This window comes from Wyeomyia smithii, chromosome 2, assembly GCF_029784165.1.
Source record: "Wyeomyia smithii strain HCP4-BCI-WySm-NY-G18 chromosome 2, ASM2978416v1, whole genome shotgun sequence".
NCBI lineage: Eukaryota > Metazoa > Arthropoda > Insecta > Diptera > Culicidae > Wyeomyia > Wyeomyia smithii.
Genome location: NC_073695.1, coordinates 259,339,222 through 259,361,156, shown reverse-complemented (window position 1 = coordinate 259,361,156; position 21,935 = coordinate 259,339,222). Strand labels below are relative to the sequence as shown.

The 21,935-nt window shown below is 35.9% G+C and overlaps 1 protein-coding gene across 9 annotated transcripts in view; it reads left to right on the top strand.

Annotated features, from left to right (window-relative positions):
* The first annotated feature begins 9,527 nt into the window (after window positions 1-9,527).
* Window positions 9,528-21,935, top strand: part of LOC129719459 (uncharacterized) — a 93,445-nt gene continuing 81,037 nt past the window's right edge. For 4 of the 9 annotated variants that reach the window (XM_055670788.1, XM_055670786.1, XM_055670787.1 and 1 more), the window contains exon 1: window positions 9,528-10,052. The gene's annotated coding sequence lies outside the window, so the exon portion shown is untranslated. Of the gene's footprint in view, window positions 10,053-18,394; window positions 18,675-18,697; window positions 19,245-21,935 lie in introns of those variants that run through there. The other 5 variants (XM_055670780.1, XM_055670783.1, XM_055670784.1 and 2 more) reach the window with 5 other exon arrangements.

The following is a 21,935-nucleotide window of genomic DNA, read 5'->3' as shown; positions in this document are numbered from 1 at the left end:
TTACTTGTATTGAATATGCTTAAAATTTTGTGCAAAAGAGGAATTTAGGTGGTACCGAATTACAGTTTGCACATGCATCATTGAACAGGAATGGAACAAACACTATGCAACAAGTTTCAACAGTCAGAGTGCATGCAGAATAAAATAAAAAGTTAATAAATGCTTTTATTTTTAGCGGCAATTAGAAAATATTAAATCTTCAATAATTTGTTTGTTGTCTTTATAAGAACAAATGTTGTTCAATTTCATATCGGATACAATGTTGATCGCCTCTGTGTGCTATCCCGATGAGGGGATTAAGGCATTTTTCTGATAACACAGTTGAAAGCTGTTTGCACACTGAAAATTTGATGGATCTTATATTTTAAATACCAGCATCCCAGAACTTTTGTGTGTTGACAAAATACGGTAACTTTTCATTAGAGGAAGCACCGGCTAATGTAAATGTACCTACTACTGATGCTGCCTGCTACTGCACAACGGCAGCTTTTTACTAGAAGAAGGGCTGTTACACCAGCTGCTGCTGCTATCCGCTGCCACTGCTAAGTAAGGGTTGTTGTAGTCGCTGTTTAGAACTTATATAGGCCAAATAACACTTTTTAAATTACTAGGTCTGTGATTCTGTCGACCATGCTTGGGAGAGCAATCATATAACAGCCAATCAGATTAATCAAAATTTGCGCTTCAACAAGGATTGACCATTTTCAATAAGGCCGAGGACATACTGACGTGGCCTGAGTTGCGAAGACAATTCGGCTGGCCGTGGGTTAATGTACAGCCCTAAGTAGAGCTGTACATCAACCTGCGGCAGAGCGAGTCGCCTGAGTCGATGCTGAGACCCGCTGCAGATTTCTGCAAGAACGAAGGAAATCCATCGAAAACTCGTCGATTTATTAGCATTTGAAATTGGACATATTTTACACTTTTTCCGGTTTTAGATTTTCATTTTACATCCCTATGTAGCCGAGTATGTAACCGAACTTCCTGAGAGATGTAAATAGTTCTACGTCAAAAACCGCAGAGTAAGTGCTCACCCGGTTTCGTCGCTTCTACGTTACGGGAAAACGGGGAAAACTCATCGTCTCTGAAAAAGTCATCTGTGCTAGGATCAGCGATGCCAGACTTTTTTTTGGCAAGTCTGTATAATCCATAATGTCTGTATAAGTCTGTATACCGCTGCGAAAAAAAGTTACCGATACATTGATACCTAATTATTTGTCGACCTGTCAGATTGTTTTGTTTTATTGCTTGTTTTGATTGTTCTTTTTCGAGTCTATCATAGTTGGTCGATTAATCGATAACTAATTTATCTTTTAAATCTAAGTAACACATAGAAGTAAGAGTCTTTCCCGTGATAAAAATCGTCGTTCGTCGTAATGTAGCTAAACTGATACATGATGGCAGAAGTCTCGCGGTTATAAAAATAGTACCTTCAAGGTTTGGGACATTTTAAGCAATTCTTCAACATTGGATATTGCTCCGAATAGAACAAACGGTCTTTTCACCAATATAACCTGCATGGCAATCGATCGAGACAATCAGCTGTTTGTTACTGGGGGCGAAACAGGCAGATTAGTGCCCACGGGGCCGATAAAAACCCCGATAGCCTGATTCGATTCCCGTTGTCTTGATTTCACTCTCAAAAACGCAAGATTAATATGTTCAGCAAAGTGTTCAGTTCCTAGTTCACTTTTTCCAGCAACGGCTACAGTGACTTTTGGTTTTTGTGTTCGTTTTTTTTTTGTGTATACTGGTAAAACCATTATGTAGAATATCAGATATCTGTGTAATATCTGTATTATACTAAATGTCTGTATAAAATCTGTAGGCTTATGCGTGTCTGTATCGCAACACAGAAAGTCTGTATAATACAGATTTGTCTGTATATCTGGCATCTCTGGCTAGGATTACCAAAATTCACAAGAATGGCTAAAAAATTATACACTGAATTATTATTTGACGCGACTCATTTTTACGTGATTTTGTTTTACACGATTTTTTTACGCGATTTTCTCGTAATACGTAAAATTGTCCAATGACTTTTAAATAATTGAAAATGCAAATTTTTGTTCATAAATTATTAATGAGTGGTCATTTCGGGTTAACACATCTATATACAGTGGTGGGCACCGCTAACCGAAAATTTAGCGACGCTAATCGCTAAGTCGCTAACCGGAAAATTTAGCTCGATAATCGCTAAACGCTAAACGCTAAACCCACATTAGCGGAACTTTCGCTAATCGCTAATCGCTAACTTTTTAATTTGTAAATAGTCATATCGCTATATTTATTGCTTGTGTTTTGTAAGATTTGGACCACTTTGATCTGTTTTGGTTAAACAAACGAAAACAATTACTTACAAGAATAACAAAAGTTATTTAGCTTGCATTGAAAATAGATACTTCTTGGAATGTTTTCATAAAAATTCAATTATTATCTGAATCGAAAAAGTAGAACCAAAGTTGTCATAATTTCAAGCGCATTGCAATTTATCAAAGTTCTTGGTGTGGCGAAAATTCAATCTAGACCTTGTGCTTGTTCTTCAAAATGCTCCCGTGGCTTGTACGATAGCCGGAACTCCATTCCACAGTGGTCGGAAAAGGCAATTTGACGAACTTAATTCATTTGTGCTTAAACGGTTGATGTTAGCCAAAGACAATGTTCAAAAGAATTGTTCACAAAAATATAACGGAAATCTTGATAAGATTTTTTTCATCATGGCCTACTATCATAAAAATCAAAAATCTAACTTTTGATACAGCGAAGATACATGAATAGTTTCTTTAGCAAAGTTGTAGAACTTTACAAATTTTGAAACTTTGCAGAGGATATCAAATTTCTATGACGTCTATTTACTGAAATACAAAGCATTTTCACTAGTAACCCCCCCAAATTTAGTTTTTCTAGCATAACTTTTTAAAAATTGCTTTTTCAAGAACATAATGTTCTAGACGAATATGACCAACATAAGAACACAGGTTTCTTCTGAAAACAGCATGTTGCTACAATCGTTCTATACTGAGTTAGAGCGTTTTTTCATTAAATTATTTCCCAGATTTAAATGCATATAGGGGAGAAAGAGGCGAACCGGTGCACATCATCAAATATTTTTTTTAGAGCTTAGACCTTGTACTATAAGCTAGTTAAACTTTGATACCTGACAATTTATAAATGAATGAGTAGAGGGGTGTTTTAATAATGTATGTTTTTGGGGTTTTCTATACAAAAATGCACAAACTCCCTATATAATGAACGATGATTTGTGAATTTATGAAACAGATAACTCGCAATACTTTCAAAATTAGTGAGAACACTTCTTAGGTTTATTTAGTTGTTGATGGGTGCATCCAATATCCGCGGGATCGAAGTGCCGCTGTCTTCCTTTTGATTGGAATGGTGCTCTCGCGCCCACTAGCCAAATTTCAATAGGAAAATACAGTCTTAATCCACTGACCATTCCAGTTATGTATTATAACATATGGACTGTAGCTGGTAAGTAACCAAGGATATATGGAAACCAGCAAATGATCTGCATGCAATTCAACGTTGCGCTACAATACTACAGATCATTTTATCTGGCCGGGAAATTACCGCATCCAAATGCAAACACTATTGTTGGAAACTGCTCGTTTGTTGATGTCCATATATCCTTGGCTTTACTTGCCATGAAGTATAATTTCACGGTGCGGACATTATTAACTATTTTAATATTCCATCAGGCCAATTATCTGAAGAAGCGCAAAAGTCTAAAAGACTAATTTTGAAAGCATTGCGAGTTATCTGTTTCATAAATTCACAAATCATCGTCATTAATCAGGTAGTTAGTGCATTTTTGTATAGAAAACCCCAAAAACATACATACCTAAAACATCACTCTACTCATTCATTTATGAATTGTCAAGTTTCAAAGTTTAACTAGCTTATAGTACAAGATACAAGCTTTGAAAAGAGTATTTGATGATGTGCACCGGTTCGCCTCTTTTTCCCCTATACGCATTAAATCTGGGAAATAATTTAATGAAAAAACGCTCTAACTCAGTATAAAACGATTGTAGCAACATGCTGTTTTCAAAAGAAACCTGTGTTTTTATGTTGGTCATATTTGTCTAGAACATTATGTTCTTGAAAAAACAATATTTAAAAAGTTATGCTAGAAAAACTAAATTTGAGGGGGTTGACAGCGAAAATACTTTGTATTTCAGTAAATAGACGTCATAGAAATTTGATATCTTCCGCAAAGTTTCATATTTTGAAAAGTTCTACAACTTTGCTAAAGAATCTATTCATGTATATTCGCTGTATCAAAAGTTAGATTTTTGATTTTTATGATAGTAGGCCATGATAAAAAAATTTTCTTATCAACATTTCCGTTATATTTTTGTGAACAATTCTTTTGAACATTGTCTTTGGCTAACATCAACCGTTTAAGCACAAATGAATTAAGTTCGTCAAATTGCCTTTTCCGACCACTGTGCATTCTAGGGTAAAAAAAAAACTGACAAAAGTAACTTTCGCAGTAAAGTATGTTCATCTTTCGAAGCAATTTACGTATGCCATCAGCAATTCACAGTTTTTCGAAATATTTCTACTGTCGCTTTTCTACAAAATTTAGCGAATTAGCGATTAGCGTTTCGAAGGCCAAAATTTTAGCGACGCTAACAGTTTCGCTAACCAGCTCAAAAATTAGCGAAATCGCTAAATCGCTAACTGAAATTTAGCGTCGCTAATTAGCGAATTAGCGAATTAGCGGAATGGTGCCCACCACTGTCTATATATAACAATTGGTAATAAAAAAAGTAATCAAAAAGAGTAAAATAATATTTTTTATATTGAAGAAAATCGTTTGATATTTTTTTTATTTGCAGTTTTTACAGATTCATGCCCGAGTATCTCTATATTTTCACAAACTCTTTTTTATTAGATTATCTCTTATCTTATAGATAATCTATAAACTGATTATCTTAGAGATAATCTCTGCAACCAATTGGGTTATTAAGCTATATGCGAATTTCTGATTTTTATGTATCAGCTTAAAGAATGAATCTTTCTGACCAATTTTAGAATAAAATTATATCGTTTTCGTTCGACTTTTAAATGAAACATCGCTCTAAATCGCCTGCACGCTCGGCCATTTTTACTCTAAATTGAGTAAAATATGACTCAGTTTCGTTGAAAGTGGATCTACCCTAAATAGAGTAATCATGTTGTTACTCACTTTTGAGTAGCCCTAGTATATGTCAAAAACTGAGTACTACTTACCCATTTCAAACACAGCAAGAATTAGGCAAACTGAGTAACTGTTATTCAGTTTCGTAAAATTGACGTTCCCACGCAAGGGAAAATGACTGGAATTTCGGAAATTCAAATTTGAAAACAACATAAGAAGCATCGCATAAATGTTATAGATTTATTTGGTTAATAAAGTTTACACTTTATATCATTTCCACATCTTCCGCATTGATTGCCTCGCGGAAAGAAGCGGCTATTTTGTTTACGGTTATGCGGCAGCTTTGATCTAAAGTTTTATACAGAACGCATCCTAAAAAATCCATAATCATGCTTAACCCTCTAGTACCCAAATTAATTTTTAGACGGACTACGAAAAAATCACTATTAAGCCTCATAAACATTTTTTAAGTTCTTATTGAAGCTTTTTAGCGATTCAACCTAAGTCCGCCTAGAAACGGCACTGGGCACTAGAGGGTTAAGCTAGTTGGAATTTTTATTCCAAACACACTGTAGGCTTTGTAGAAGGTGTCTATGGCATGTAATGATGCCCCGGAACCAGAATCCCGCATGAAGGAAGATGACAACGAAATCCTTCAATAATGATTATTATTTATTTTTCCAAAATTTTTATTCAAATAGCTTGTCTTTCAATTTATTACACGTCTCGGCGTCTACTTTAGTAGCAATTTTATCCATTTGGGTTCTTTTAGCAAATTTTACTCCTTTATTTCACTTCACAAATTAGGTTCTGCACATCCAATCACGAAATCGCGGTAAATAAAATGGTAAGTTACTCAAAAATGAGTAAAATAGAAGAATACGTAAACTGAGTTTAAGTTACTCAGTTTCGTTAATTAAAGTTACTCATTTTTTGACATTTTTAATTAAAATACGAAAGTGAGTACCTTTTACTCAATTTAGAGTAAAATTGAACGAGCGTGTGAATGACAGTTGGTATTACACGGGTAAACTGTCATTCAAACGATTTCGAGCAGTTTTAGTAGGTTTATTACACTGAAAATAATTCCCACGCATCAAAATCTCTCTAGCCAATAAACAAACCCAATCATTTTATCGATTTTGTCATGTCGACTCACACCGATTTTGAATGAAATCCACAGCATTTTGACTTGTTTTGGCATAGTAATCTGAATGATTTCGGCAGCATGACATAACAAACCGAAACGTAAAACAGTTGGATTTGTGCTGTGACAACTGCTAGTGTATTTCACGTTGATTAGAAATGTTTTATCTATAAGCGCAGACTTCGCAATAACGTGTCGATTTCTGTAGTGCAGGGCATCTTCAGCGGTTGTCTAGGTTTGGAACAACTTTATCTGAGATTTGCTAAAAAGGATCAACCAGTAGCGAGGTAATGCGCTATGAGTTGTAGCAACGAGTACAACATAGAAATGTCAAGTTCAATGTTTTTGCTCCTTTTTATTTTCTTGCTCGTGTGATACAAAACGCTACCGTTACTTTTAAATCCGAATACATGAATTGGGTTGTTTAGCTATATCGGTTTTTATACCATCTAAAAGAGCGGCATTTCCCAAGCAAAACGTGATTCTCAAAAAAAATTATTGTTGTCCTTTAATTTTCAAATCACAAATTAAAACTGTTCTTTGCTGCTCTTTAAGCTGATGTATAAAAATCAAAAATCCGTCAATAACAACCCAATCTACCGCGCCTACCCAAGAACCCGAAAAAATAACACCAAAAAAACCTTAAAAGTTGCTTTAATTGTACTTAGTTATGCCACAGACAAACAGACGTGCCTCTTCGAACAAACATCCTGAAAAATCTTCGTCCTTATTCGAAACGTTACACTCATGCGCCACCATGTGAGCTTTTTTCCTACTAACTTATTTTCGTAAAACGGTTTTTGTCTTTGCTAATGGGTGTGCACGCTTGCTTAAATCAACCCAAGCGTCATTACTGATGGTTATTGTCTAAGATAAAGATCGTTATTTTTCTGGTTATTTTTCTGGTCCATGAAATCGTTATCGAGTGCCACGTCTGTTTGTCAATGGTTATACCACAGACTAACAGACATAACATTTCGAACAAATTTTCAATAAAATCATCGTTTGGATGATTCCAGTACTTTACGTTAGTATCACTAGCACCATCCGCTGTCGTGTTCGCGCTGCGTCATGCATTTCGACATCAGCGCCAGCGTTACTGCATGTGTCATATGGGGAACTACAAAATATGTATGAGATTGCATGACAGCGCCCCATACGACGTTTACGCGCGATGACTGTTATTCGATTGAAAATTTGAAATGAACGTTTTTTGCAGCGATGGAGCTAGGTTCCAGTGTTACGTCTGTTAGTCTGTGGTTATACCATAAATTAATTATGTTTTTCATTGTAAATACATCAATTTTACAGTAAATTGTCCTGAACAATAAAAAACATTGTTTTTGCCAGTTTTACCATGAAAAACAGGGGTTGTTATGTATGTATCATAACTGCATTTTTCACAACCAGGTGGCATCGGTCTTGTTTCCTGAAGCTGCCGTGGCGCTAGTCTCATTTATGTTTTTGAAGGTTTGTTCACACAGCAGTGTAAGCGTGACGAGTGAAGCATAATATATGTTGTACAGAGTTATGCGCTTGAATCAATTTAAAATTATAGAAAATAGCTTGGCTTAGCTTTGTAAATGTTTAAAACTGGCATTCATACGCTTTCTCTTTTACACATACATTGATATGGTATTCCTTAAGTCATCGCACGTTTGTCAGCTACCTGCAAAAACACCGCCATTCGCAATCGGCAAGAACAAACGTTGTGTACATTCTATAACAATGCAACGAATTTATTTTTTGCTTTATCAAGTAAAGCACTTGACGTTATGTGCAATGAATATATCATCCGAAAACAACACGTAAGTACACTGCCGCTGAACACCGACACTGTGTGCACGTATGAACAATGCTTTGTTTCGATGAATCAGCTGTCAAATTGCATGCAAAATTGATCCAGTGATCCAGCTAATGCTGGCTTCACTTGTTTTGTACGTAAACGTCAGTGATGCCACCGGGTTGATTTTTCAGGCTTTTTACCATACATTAAGAAGTTACTGGCAATGTTTTTCATGGTAAAATCGCAGACAGACGTCCAAGCTAAGATCCAAACATGTGTGCAGATTTTTGTAGTAGCAATTCGTAACCAGATAGCGCTACCAGGGACGCCTGCCTCATACACCAGCGAAAAAAAATGTATTGTAGCGATAAGGTCACCAGGCGGCGCTAGTATACAAGTGATTTATAAAGCAATTCTCTTTAAAATTTTACACGGAATTTTCGAACAATTTTGTTCTTACTTGGACGTCTGTCTGTGGTAAAATTATTGTCGGTGGTAGATTCAACAACAAAAACGTTGTTGAAACATAGTATTGATAAAAAACGTTTGAAAATTTACAGTAAAAATACATAGTTACAATAACAAACAAAGTCCATTCACTGTTTTCACCGCAAAATACGTCGTATTTTTTTTTTTGGTTTCTTCGCATCGGTATATTTGTGACTCAACGATTTGGACTGCCTTCAAAAATGTCCTTATGGCAGGACAAATTACTTTGCCATTTGTCTGGATATTTCACTAATATTATCGGAAAATGATCTGCTTTTGGCATTTTTGCTAAGATAAACCAAGAATGACAGCTTATTATATCTATTTGAATCTTAGTACATTCAACTAATTGTTATCTATTTGCTTTTGGTTTTATTGAGAAATCAGCTCAACTAGCGAATTTCTTTTTCAAACCAGATATGTAGGATTAAACCTATATGGTCGGCGTGCGACCAGACCGAACCAAGCGCCATTTTTGAAAAAAAATTGAGTTTTCAACACCAGGTGATGTTAAAATTGATAATCTCTCTTTGATGAAAAAAAGAAATCATTAGAACAGTTTATAATGGTATTACAACAAAATTTCCCTGCAGCAGCTTGCAGGAAACATACGTAGTGGTAAAACTTTGATCACCGATTACTCGGAATAATGTTTTTGGCGCTTGGTTCGGGCTGGTCGCACGCCGACCATATATAAAAAAAAATGTAGGAATAAACCTTTTCGGTCGATGGCCCATAGTGATATTCATGGGTTAGTGTGCGTTACATTGTTAAACTGCTTGTAAGCAAGAACGCAAATGAGAAGAGCAATCCCCCATACAAAAACGCAAATCGGAGAGAAAGAGAACGGGTAACGAACGCTTTTGCTCGTTTTCCTCGCAATCAAAATCAAATTCTGGTACGTTTGCATTTCGATTCGAGCAGTCAGTCTCCCGTACGAATCAGCAGACGTTGGAAGTGTTGTGTATTCTCTGGTCGCGCGAGTGCGGTTCGTTTGTTATTTTGCTGTGTGTGGGGTGTGCAAGGGAAACATAGTGCACACCGCTGGATATCAGCTAAAGAAGGCAGATGAAGTTGGAGAAAAAAGGTTAGCCCTTCGCACATAATCGATGGACGGGAATAACATGGAACGACGGATGTGTATCTCGCAGCAAGTAGGGTTAATCGGGAGAAAGAAAATGGTTCCGCAATTGGTTGAATTGTACTAGACTGTGTGGTATTTTGGATTCAGCGGATCGAAAATCAATTCGCAATATTGTCCTTAACCGTGGGAGCTGTCGAATTTTCTATTAAAGAAGAATAAAAAAGGAAAGCGGGATGTCCAGATTTTTCCCTGCGTGTGTGTTTGTGAGTATCAGAATTCAATAGAAACTCGTTTTCGGATGCTTTCGGAGTATTGGTTGTTGCCGTGGATGCAGTTTCTAACATACTTTAAGGTACGGATTCTGGAATAACCTTTCAGTGTAAGTTAAAGAATAATAACTAGTTATATATAATTTAGAGTAACTTAGAAAAGCATAATAGAGTTATTTGTGAATGGTTGTCTTCTCGTGAAACATACCATATTTCACAGAACGATAATTAATTTGACGGTACGTTCTGTACGAGATGTGGTTTGTATGTAGTAGTCGTTCAGTTCTCCCTTGAAAGATTGGTCAGAGATGTGCCTACAAAAAGTATGCAAAAGCGTAAAAAATATAGAAGTTATTGAAACTACTCTGAAATAAAGTGCATTGAATGAAATTATTTCTAGTAAATATTGCAACATTTTTCGAAATAATGCAAATTCCTAAACTATCAACTAAATTATGATTGCATGCAAGTATTTCAGACAAACCTTCAATATGTACAACAGTAAGATCTTTTTTACGCGGGTTGTTCTCTCTCATTACTCAAAAACGGTATAAGATATCGACCTCATTCCAGTCACGTTTTCTGTTTTCGGTCAAAAGTAATCATATATCCGTTTGAAAAAAAAACACAATTTTTGGTGTAAATTATGAAAAAAAAAGAATCTTGTATTTTTGTCTCTAGATTGACTACTATTATGTTCAAACGAGGTTCAAACATTTTAGGACGGTTTTCTTCATTATATTTTCAACTCAAAAAAAAAATTTATGCGGTTGCATACAAATTTGGAATTCATCCTCCGCGTAAAAAAGACCTTAGTGTATTCCACAAGACGCATGCGGTGATATACTTACCTAGCAAAAATCAGGAAATAAATTTAAAAAAGCGTGGACAAAAAAATAATAAAAAAAACATTCAATAATTCGTGAATACACAAAAACAGCCAAACTGCGTTCTAATTTCTTTTGTGAAAAACTAACAACTCCTTTTTTTTTGCATCACACAGCTAAAAAAATTAGTATTTCTTCACCAAAACATTGGTAATATATCAGAAACTCAAAAAATTGTACATGGAAAGTACAATATTATTATCTATAGCAAAATTAATTTCACTGATTACCCACCATTCACTAAAATTCGTGTCAGCGGGTGCAAATTATCTAGTAACGTATGATAATTACTGAAAAGTAAACAGAAATTGATCAATTTTTACAATATTTTCAAATCAACTAGCTTTATGTACATTTTTCCCGAAATAGTATATATTTAAAACAAGTACTGGTATGTGCTTTAGGAACTCTCTTTGGCTCTTGGTGAAATTTCTATCGTCTACTTCATGAAATAAACTCGAGAATTCAATAAGGTACTATGAGATAAATCAGGGTGAAATTGATCACCATTGAAATCCATATATATTATTGGAAATGTGCTTTTTTTTCGATATGTTCATGATAAATGATGATTTCTGAATTGAAAAATATCAATCATAGCTAGTTTGGAAACTAAAATAACGATATTTCGAGGTCAGTGCGTCTTGAACTGTCCTACAGATCAGACGTTTTTTCGGTTGCTTGTGGACTGGTCTTTGACTGCCTATAGCTTCAAAGTTTGTGTTTTGTCAGTGTGTCTTTTAAAGATTACCTGAAAGTTATTTCCCATCAGTCTTTCTCAAGACTACCTACTTTTGAATTTAACATTTGTTTTAACTTTTTTCGTATCACCTGAAATGGCTGGACGGAAAAAGAAACCTAGCATCGCTGCGGGGAGGAAAAGAGAGGCATCTCTTTCTGACACATCGAGTGTCTGTAGTGACAATCTTTTTGATATTTTGCCTGAGCAAGAAGCTGGTGAAATGGAAGTTATTAATAACGAAACTATACAAAATATAAAATCTTTAAAAAAGGAGAAAGTTCCACCTATTGTGGTAACTATTTCTTCTAAATTTAATATATTCAAGGAACTTTCAACGTTTGTTTCTGACGTTAAAGTTACCTATCAAATTGGCCGTAGAGGTGAATGCCGCTTATTAGCCGACTCAGTAAAGGGTCGTGATCGTCTTGTTCAGTATTTAACTGACAAGATGTACAAATTTTTTACATATGACACCAAGAACACCAAGCCGTTCAAGGTTGTCTTGAAAGGTCTCACCAACGATCAAACCGTTGATGATATCAAACTTACTTTAACAGAATTACTTGGCATAGCCCCTACCCAAGTAATTCCAATGAAACAAAAATCACGAGGCGAAAACAGTCAGAGAACTGGAATTTTCCTTGTTAATTATTTAATTCATTTTAACCGCAATGAGGTTAACAACTTAAAATTTTTTGAAAAAGCACATGCTTTGTATAATGTGCGTGTAAAGTGGGAAATTTATAGGAAGTATGGCGGAGGTGAAAAACATATCACCCAATGCCGTACTTGCCAACGTTATGGCCATGGTTCCAAATTCTGTAACAATGACCAAAAATGTCTTAATTGTGGAGACTCTTCTCACAAAAAGGACACATGTCCTGTGAAAGAGAGTAAAAATTTTCGCTGTGCGAATTGTAACGGCAATCATATGTCAAATTTTTATCAATGCCCAGTCCGTTTAGCAACTGTTAAGGCAAGGCAAGGTAAACAAAATTCAATTTCTCAATTAAAACCAACTTCAAAACAAAATTCTCCAAGCGTACCAGTGACGCATAGTTTACCTACTCCTTTGCATACCCGTTTAACTTATGCACAGGTTACAGGTAGTTCGAACATTATACCGCCTAGTGTTGGTAGTTCGAAAATGACCGTTAATATGGGTAAGCAAAACAGGCTAGAAAATAATTGTACACCTATCACTCCAGCTAATATTGCTGCCGAAAATATTTTTTCTAATGTCAACTGCCTGGGGCCTATTACGGCAGGTAAACTTTCTTTTTTGCAACAGGCAATGTTCGATCTTATGAACGCCATGTTGCAGGCAAAATCAATGTTTGAAGCCATTCAAATAGGCACAAATTTTACTATTAAAATTGTTTCTAATTTAAAATTTAGCAATGATTTTAAATAAAACAATTAAAATATTAAATTGGAATGCTCGCTCATTGAAGGCCAATGAGAATGAGCTTTTTAACTTTTTAATAGTAAATAATGTGCATATTGCAATTATTACTGAAACATTTTTGAAACCTAACATAAAATTAAAATATGATCCCAATTACGTGGTTCATAGATATGATAGGATTCAGGGTTCCGGCGGTGGAGTCGCAATTGTTATTCATCGCCGAATCAAACATCGTGCTCTTCCCCATCTTGAGACGAAAGTTATTGAAACTTTGGGAATTGAAGTTCAAACTGAACTTGGGATTTTATTTATTGCCGCAGCATATTTACCATTTCAATGCACACGCGAGCTCAAAAATTATTTTAAAGGTGATTTACAAAAACTCACCAGAAATCGTTCGAAATTTTTCATAATCGGCGATTTTAACGCTAAACATCGTTCATGGAATAATTCTCAAAGTAATTCCAATGGCAAAATTTTATTCAATGATTGTTCTTCAGGATACTATTCTATTTTGTCTCCGAATAGTCCTACATGCTTTTCTTCTGTAAGAAACCCTTCAACAATTGATTTGGTGCTTACAGATCAAAGTCATGTATGTAGTGATTTGATCACACATGCTGACTTTGATTCTGATCATCTTCCAATAACTTTTTCTTTATCACATGAATCAGTTTTAAACCCTATGAGCTCTGTTTTTAATTATCACAAGGCTAATTGGGAAAGATACAAAACTCATATTGAGAGAAATTTCAATAATGAGCTTGATTTGCAAAACGAAGTGAATATTGATTCCGCTTTGGACGCATTAAAATGTGCAATTGTTGATGCCAGGAATTATTCTGTTCCAAAGGCTCAAGTGAAATTTGATTCACCAATAATTGACGAAAATCTTCAACTTCTAATTCGTTTGAAAAATGTCCGCAGACGTCAATATCAACGTTCTCGTGACCCTGTTTTTAAAACTATTTATAAAGATTTACAGAAAGAGATTAAACATAGATTTACTCTTCTGAGAAATCAAAATTTTGAGACTAAAGTTGAAAAATTGAAACCATATTCAAAACCATTTTGGAATCTGTCGAAGAATCTTAAGAAACCTTCAAAGCCTATTCCAGTTTTAAAAGATGGTGAACGTTTTCTTGTATCCAATGAACAAAAGGCTCAAAGACTTGCTCAGCAGTTTGAGAGTGTTCATAACTCAAATTTGAATTTTGTGAGTCCAATTGAAAATGAAGTCACACGTCAATTTGATTTAATTTCTTCCCAGAATTTTTTACCTGCAGAAATAATTGAAACTAACTTGAATGAGATTAAATCAATTATTGAAAATTTCAAAAATATGAAAGCACCTGGTGACGATGGAATCTTTAATATACTAATCAAACATCTCCCTGAGAGCACAATGGAATTTTTAGTAAAAATTTTCAATTGCTGCTTCAAAATTGCATATTTTCCCAAATTATGGAAAAATGCAAAAATTACTCCCATTTTAAAACCGGATAAGAACCCAGCTGAAGTTTCAAGTTATCGACCAATCAGTTTGCTTTCTTCAATAAGTAAACTGTTTGAGAGAATTATTCTTAACAGAATGATGTCACACATCAACGAAAATTCAATTTTTGCAAATGAACAGTTTGGATTTCGCCATGGGCATTCCACAACTCATCAATTGCTCAGAGTTACTAATATGATACGAGCTAACAAATCTGAAGGTTATTCCACTGGAGCTGCTCTTTTAGACATAGAAAAAGCATTCGACAGTGTTTGGCATAAAGGTTTAATTGCGAAATTGCAAACTTTTAATTTTCCAATTTTCCTAATCAAAATTTTAAAAAATTATCTTACTGATCGAACTCTGCAGGTTGTCTATCAGAATTCAAAATCTGATAGATTTCCTGTCAGAGCAGGTGTACCTCAAGGTTCAGTCTTGGGTCCAGTCCTGTACAACATATTCACTTCAGATCTTCCTGATTTGCCTCCAGGATGCACAAAGTCATTGTTCTGCGATGACACAAGCATTTCCGTAAAAGGAAAAAGTCTTCGTGTCATATGCAGTCGATTGCAGAAAAGTTTAGATATTTTTTCTTCCTACTTGCAAAAGTGGAAAATCTCTCCCAATGCTTCTAAAACTCAAATGATAATTTTTCCGCATAAGCCTAGGGCTTCTTTCCTCAAGCCAAACAATAATCACGTTGTCAAGATGAATGGGGTTATTTTAAGTTGGTCCGACAAGGTTAAGTACTTGGGACTAATTTATGATAAAAAACTTATTTTCAAAGAGCACATTGAGAGTATACAAGCCAAGTGCATCAAATATACGAGATGTTTATATCCTCTCATTAACAGGAATTCTAAACTTTGTTTAAAGAACAAACTTTTGATTTACAAACAAATTTTTAGACCAGCAATGCTTTATGCTGTACCGATCTGGTCAAGTTGCTGTTCAACAAGGAAGAAAACGCTTCAAAGGATTCAGAATAAAATTCTGAAAATGATTTTGGAGCGTCCTCCTTGGTTTGGTACACTCGAATTACTTAGACTTACTGGTGTTGAACCATTAGAAGCTATGTCAAATAAAATTATTAACAATTTTCGACAAAAATCGTTGCAATCTTCAATTGCTACGATAAGCTCTCTTTATAGCCAATAAGTTAGCAATTAAGTTAGTTGTAAGTTTACTTCCCCTTTTCTGACAAGTAGGTTTAAATCCCTACGAATGATAAGTCCTAATTGCGAAAGCAAACAAATCCTAACAATTAAAATTACAAATTTCTAACAGTGTTGAGAAGTCACCATTTGTGATTGGACACACATACTCATTATTTACTAATATTTATCATAAATACTTAAGCTACTAACAAATCCCCCCTTAAAAAAAAAAAAAAAAAAAAAAACGATATTTCGAGCTAAAATTTATTCATTCTGGTTCACAAGCTGCAGTTTGCTGGATTTGCTCTCATTTGATCATCGTTAGAGCGACATCAATTCGGTTTGTTGCAAAAGCTCAAAAACTAGCTCTGAAATTTAAATCTTTGTAGTTTCATGTGAGTTCATCAGTATTGTTTTTGTAACAATCATTGTTGGAAATTATATTTTTTGAGCTTTTATCAAACTTTACTCACTTCTCCAAATTTGACGTTAATAACCCCTAATTAGGATTACTTTGAGTGAATTCAATGTTTTTTTTTTGTTATTTGGAAACTTGTTTAATCAAATTTGCTTGCGTTTTGGCTGAGTTAGAAGAGTTTTCCGAAAATATGTTAAATTGCACCGGGCATGCAAGAATACTTTGACACGTATTTGAGTCTTGCAAAAGATGCATTTAAAGACATGTAAGTTAGCTTGAGAATAAATCCATGCTTAAAGTCCGTTGACATCGAATGGTATGGATTCTATTAAAATTCTAACCCACGACCACCCGCTTGCCAAAGCAGACTCTTGGTTAATTGTTAGTTCTAGCTTATCAACGATACAACGATAAGCTAAATATTTCGTATAAAGTACTGTTTTTTTTTAAAGAATAAAATGCTATAAATTCATTGAATAGATGTTCTTTCTCGAAGAAGCAATTCGTTTTCATTCAAAAGTCCAAAAGTCAAGTTCTTTTTTCAATGATAAGGATAATCAGAGCTCAAAATTATCGATTGATACTCTTTAACTTATGAGCTATTATACTTTGTTAACAAGCATCATTTCAAAAGTTAAGTGAGGTCAAGGTGGCCCCAAAGTTCGAGAAGGCTCAATAAGCTTTGACACAGACGATCGAAAAATAAACGAACTCACGACGGCGAAATTTGAAGGACCGGGTAACCATGTTTAATTCCTCATGGCACGCTGGCCAACAATGGGTGTGCATCCTTTCGCTCTGACAGCTACTTCAGGAATACCAGGTCTTTTCATAGTAAACTACTCGAGCAAAGATCATCTCAAGAAGCTAGACAAGTTTGGTAATGACAAATGACTTATTCGATCTTGAAAGTGAAACCTCGAAACACTTATGTGATCTTAAAACAAAACCATCATCAGTAGCATTGCAGTTTGCGAATAGAAATTGTGTACCGCTGCAATGATAGACCAGCGGCACTCTGTTTCACCTGTGAGGTACGGTGCTGCTGCCTTTACCAGCATGTTCTCTTGCAAGCCATCAGGTCATTAGGGTCTAACAGTTCAAAAAAGAGGGCTGTTTCAAACTTTTCGAAAAACTTTTACCTGCGAGACATCAAAATAGTCTAAATACATGGAAGCAAACATTAATTGACCTGTTGGAACGGGGGCACTCTGTTAGTTTTTTATACTGATATAGAGAATGTCATAGTAAATGGGTGGTGTCTATTAGTGTCGTCTGTGCTAGGTATGCTTGGCTTGTAATTTCTTATCAATTTTTACTGCTGATCAATGAAATAATGATGGTAATTAGCGTATTACAAAATTGTTCAACATTTTATCCAACAACATATTGGTTATTGTTAGGGATACCATCTGGTTGAAGGTAGAAATCAGGACACCCTCTTTTCGGCACAAATTTGATCTAAGCCTAAGAGCTCCTAGCTTTTCATGAGGTACGATACTGGCCTAACAAACAGGTTGTCAAAGCTTTAAAACCCAACCGCTACTGTTCTGTATAGTAATAGTTATAGATTTGAAGAGGCAGATGAATGAGTAGTATGATTGTTAGGCACGATGTCGCAGTGAAAAAATATGACATCGGAAGGTTCAATTTTGTTGAAGCCGTGGGGCATTCCAGAGGGCCTGCGAGCGTTTCGCGGGACGTATTTTGAACGCGGGTCTGTCTCGTCATGTCACAATTACTAGATGTTTGACGATTCCAAAACCTAGAATTTTTCTCTCGTAACTTCGCTGAAATTGTATCCCGGAGTTTTAAAAGCTACGCTACAAAATTTACTATTTTGAGAAAATCAGGACAAATGCTAGAGTATGAAAAATAAATTAGGACGCTCAAATAGAATCACAAAATCAGGACATGTCCTGCTAAATCAGGAAGGATGGTATCCCTAGTTATTGTTATCCATCATGTGGCCGTTTATAATCTGACGCAACATTTGCCAGTTTCATTCCCAATTTACCAAAATTTCAGATGTTCTCTGAATTCAGTCCATACCCAACGTGTTTAAAAACATAAGCGTGACAGACACTAACTGAAACGGGTTGCACAACTGTGGGATCACAGTACCTTTCAATCTGTCTTTTGCCACAGCAACACATCGAAATCAGTCGATGTTATTATCGCACAGTGCGCGCGAGAACGATCGAGAGTAAACTGAGAGCGGGAGAGTATAATCAGCGAGCAAAATATAGTATTCTAAATTAGGAAGAATGTAGGTGAAATATTTGAGATTTTCGGTGCGGCCCCACCGGATACGTGTGTGCGTGTACGAAGTGCTAGTGCGTTCATTTCCGCTGGCCACTAGGCTATGTTCGAGGGCCCTCCGCTGTGCTGCAATGTAAACCGTGGTGCTGTTCGGGACCTTTTGACTGCTGTGTATAAATAAGGTGTCGGAAGTAAAATTGAGTGGAACTGTCGTGCAATATTGGGTCTGTTGTTTAATTTGTACCAACAGCAGGTGCCAAATTTATGATAGATTTGAAGCAGAGATGGAAAATTTCCGGGAAAACGTCGATGACCCCCGCCCAAGCTGAGCAGTGTATGTGCGTATGTGAAAAAATCGTCTAGGTTGGTTGTCTAGTGTTTTTCTTCGCGGTGTCAATCATCGAGCAGTAGATTTTCGCAGCTGTTATAATGGAGCTTGTGTTAGTTTCTAGTCTGCATGGAATTCATAATCAGTTTCAGACTATTCGACAGGAAATCTTACACAGAAAACAAAGTGAAAAACTCGTCGAAAATTTTCCTTACCAACTCTATAGATGAATGCGGTGGGTCGCGTGTGTGACAAATAGTCGGGAAAATGATGCCCGTACCCCATATGGAGTGAAAGGAACGGCTTGGGCATACGTAGTGCAGTAGAGAAGAGCGCAGAAAATTAGCAGGGTGTATATGCTTGGCACATGAAAAAATAAAACGATATGGACCGAAACGTGTACATTGTCGAAAACGATGAACTGAAAACAGCAGCGGAGAAGGAAGCTGGATGTCGAGAAAACATAGAAAAGTTTGATAGGCAAAACGAATGCAAACAAAAATCTGACAGTATTCGATACGAGCGGAGAGTGAAAAATATTGTTGCTGAGTTGATTTTCTGTTTTGGTTAGAAGCTAGGAAGGGCGGGATCGAACTCGGTCAAAAGTAAGTAGATATAGGCACACAGCGGGCAGGCAGTCAGAAGTTGCTTGAAAAACAAAGCTCGCTCCGTTAGTTGGTTTTGAGTTTCGCTCCGCAAGTCAATGGCCGCTAAGAATAACATTTGATGTAGAATGTTTTTTTTTTTCACTCTTTCGGCAGTAAGAGAGGGGATTCAGTTGTGATTCTTGCACTACATACATGGAGGCCAGTCTAGTAATGTTTAGCTTTCTGAGCTCAATAAGTTCAAAAAGAGAATGCTTTCAAATAAATGAGGATCTGTGTGTAAAAATGGGTCGTATGGAAAAGTTTTGATATGTCAGTGCATTGTAACATTTGTTCGTTTGTTCTGAATGTATAAATCCTTCTATATTGATGTGTCGAAGCAAGATAAACACCCCTTGAAAGAGCTCGAGTCACTTTTTGATGATTTTGTCACTATTTTGAGCCTTCACTAAAATGTCACTATTCACGCTAAAAGTCACAAAAGTCAGTTCAGTCCGAAATTTGCGTAAAAAACAGAAATTCGCGTAAAAAAGTTTGATTTGCTAAATCGTTTCTGCTAAATGCTTTCGAAAAAAAAAATCAATAGCAGTGTCATTTTCACCTACGAATCGAGCTGAATATCAAGGAAAAATATCAAAAGGTTAGGCCAAATCAATGAATATTTAGTAAATGGATTAAGTAACCTTATCGGACACTCTTAATAGGAATTCCGAGATCCTCGTAAAAAAATGTAATGTGCGTAAATCAGTTTGATACCTTGTCTTAAGACGACGGTTCTCCCTGACTGATGAGGATTAAAAAATTTCGAGGTTATATTCTGCATCATCGGCTTTGGGTCTTTTTTTGTTGGCAAACTTTCATAATGATATGTAATATCACAAATTTAATTTCTGATCATTTTTGTTGAAAGTAGATGTTTTGAAAAACCCCGTCCCTTAGTTAGCTTCACCAACTTCGAACGCTTTTCGATGCTGTCACAGGTGCCACGCACAGATGTCAGGAGTATTTCATCCCAGATATTCTGGATCACCGCTTGTACTTGTCCCAAGATGGAGATCTTGTAATCAGCAAGCTTTGACAACATGTACGACCAGAGCTCAAGCTCACCATTACTTTTTGTTAAGAATACCTTGAACCAAAATCGCAGTATGCGCTAGTGCATCGTATTGCTGGAACACGTTTTATAATTAATAGCACTGACTTGTGGACTTGAATTGACGAGTGGAAAGTGGCCCCGAAACTATCACTGGAGTTGCACTCTTAAATCGAGGAGCACTCCTTTGGAACCCCGAAATATTGTCTCATGCTGCCACAGTCGTTCATTTTGTGCAGCAGCCACACTCCAAGATAAATAGTTCTTCATAAAATAAATGAACTCGTGATCAGCATCCCGTAAAAGTATCATTTTCACTCTATCGAAGAAAATGTTTCGGCTTCGGGTCGGATTCAGGTTTTAACCGAAAAAAATCGGGCTCGGGTCGGGCAGAAAAACACCAAACCCGACCATCTTTCAAAAAAGGGCAATTATGGTTTTGTTATTAAACAATTGAACCTTTTATTATCCTTCCAGATCCACAATTATCAGACAAAGATTCGAATCAAATTCCAGAGTTCCAACCATACTCTTGGGATAGAAGGTTTTTTTCATGGACCCCACAGAAACCAGTCATTTTGATCTTTTGTGACATTGTCTGAGCGAAGTATCACTTATCGGATGTTACCTGTTTCGTGTTATAGTGCTTGTTCTTTATCGACCTTATCATAGCCTCAAACATGTTTACCAAAGCGTATAAAATGCTATGGGTGGATAAAGTTTCCGAAGTAGAAGTAGATTACAGTTTTTCAGTCTGAAGAGAAGTTTTTGTGTGGAGGAGCCTAAGAATAAACTGTCCTTTGACATCGAATGGCCTGATTCCTTTGAGCGAACTCTGTAACCTTTTGGCTGCGAGGCTCCTCAAGTATTATAATACTGCATAACATTTTCACTAACGGCAGCAACACCAAACGCAGTTTAACCTCATACTTAACTGAGATGCTTAAAGCGAGCCTAAGGCTAAAACATATTCAAAAAAGTTGGCGACAAGTTCGTGTTGTCTTTATTCCGAAAGCTAATAAAAAGGATAAAACGAGTCCCAAATCGTTAAGTTATATTAAGTCAGTATATCTGAAGCCAAAGCCTTTGAATACATATCAATTTGCTTAACAGCAGGGGCGACTCGTGGCTTTTGAACCTGCCTGTTCAACTACAAATTCTGAAAATCACAGTTTGGAGAAGTAATCACGATTATATCCGCGTAGTCACGCAAGTCATTGTCTTTGTTACTATTTGAAAGTGAAACTGAAAACCAATAAAATATAAATATTAATTTGCGTTTGAAATATATTTTTACCTGGCGTCCCCGTGTGCAATGCACAGGTTGCACCTATGGACGAGTCGCCTCTGCTTAACAGTATAGCAAATCAACAGTAACAGCACTTCATGCATTGGTAACGAAAATTGAAAAAAACATTCGAAAACATAGAAATTAAGCTAGTAGAATTTCTAGACTTCTAAGACGCTCTTGATAATGCATCCTATAATTCAATGAAAGATGTTATGATAAAACGTAACTTCGACATAACTATCGTTGACGTCGTTGGATATTTGAAATGTTAAAAAAAAGACAAATAACTTGCAATCATGGAAGCTCA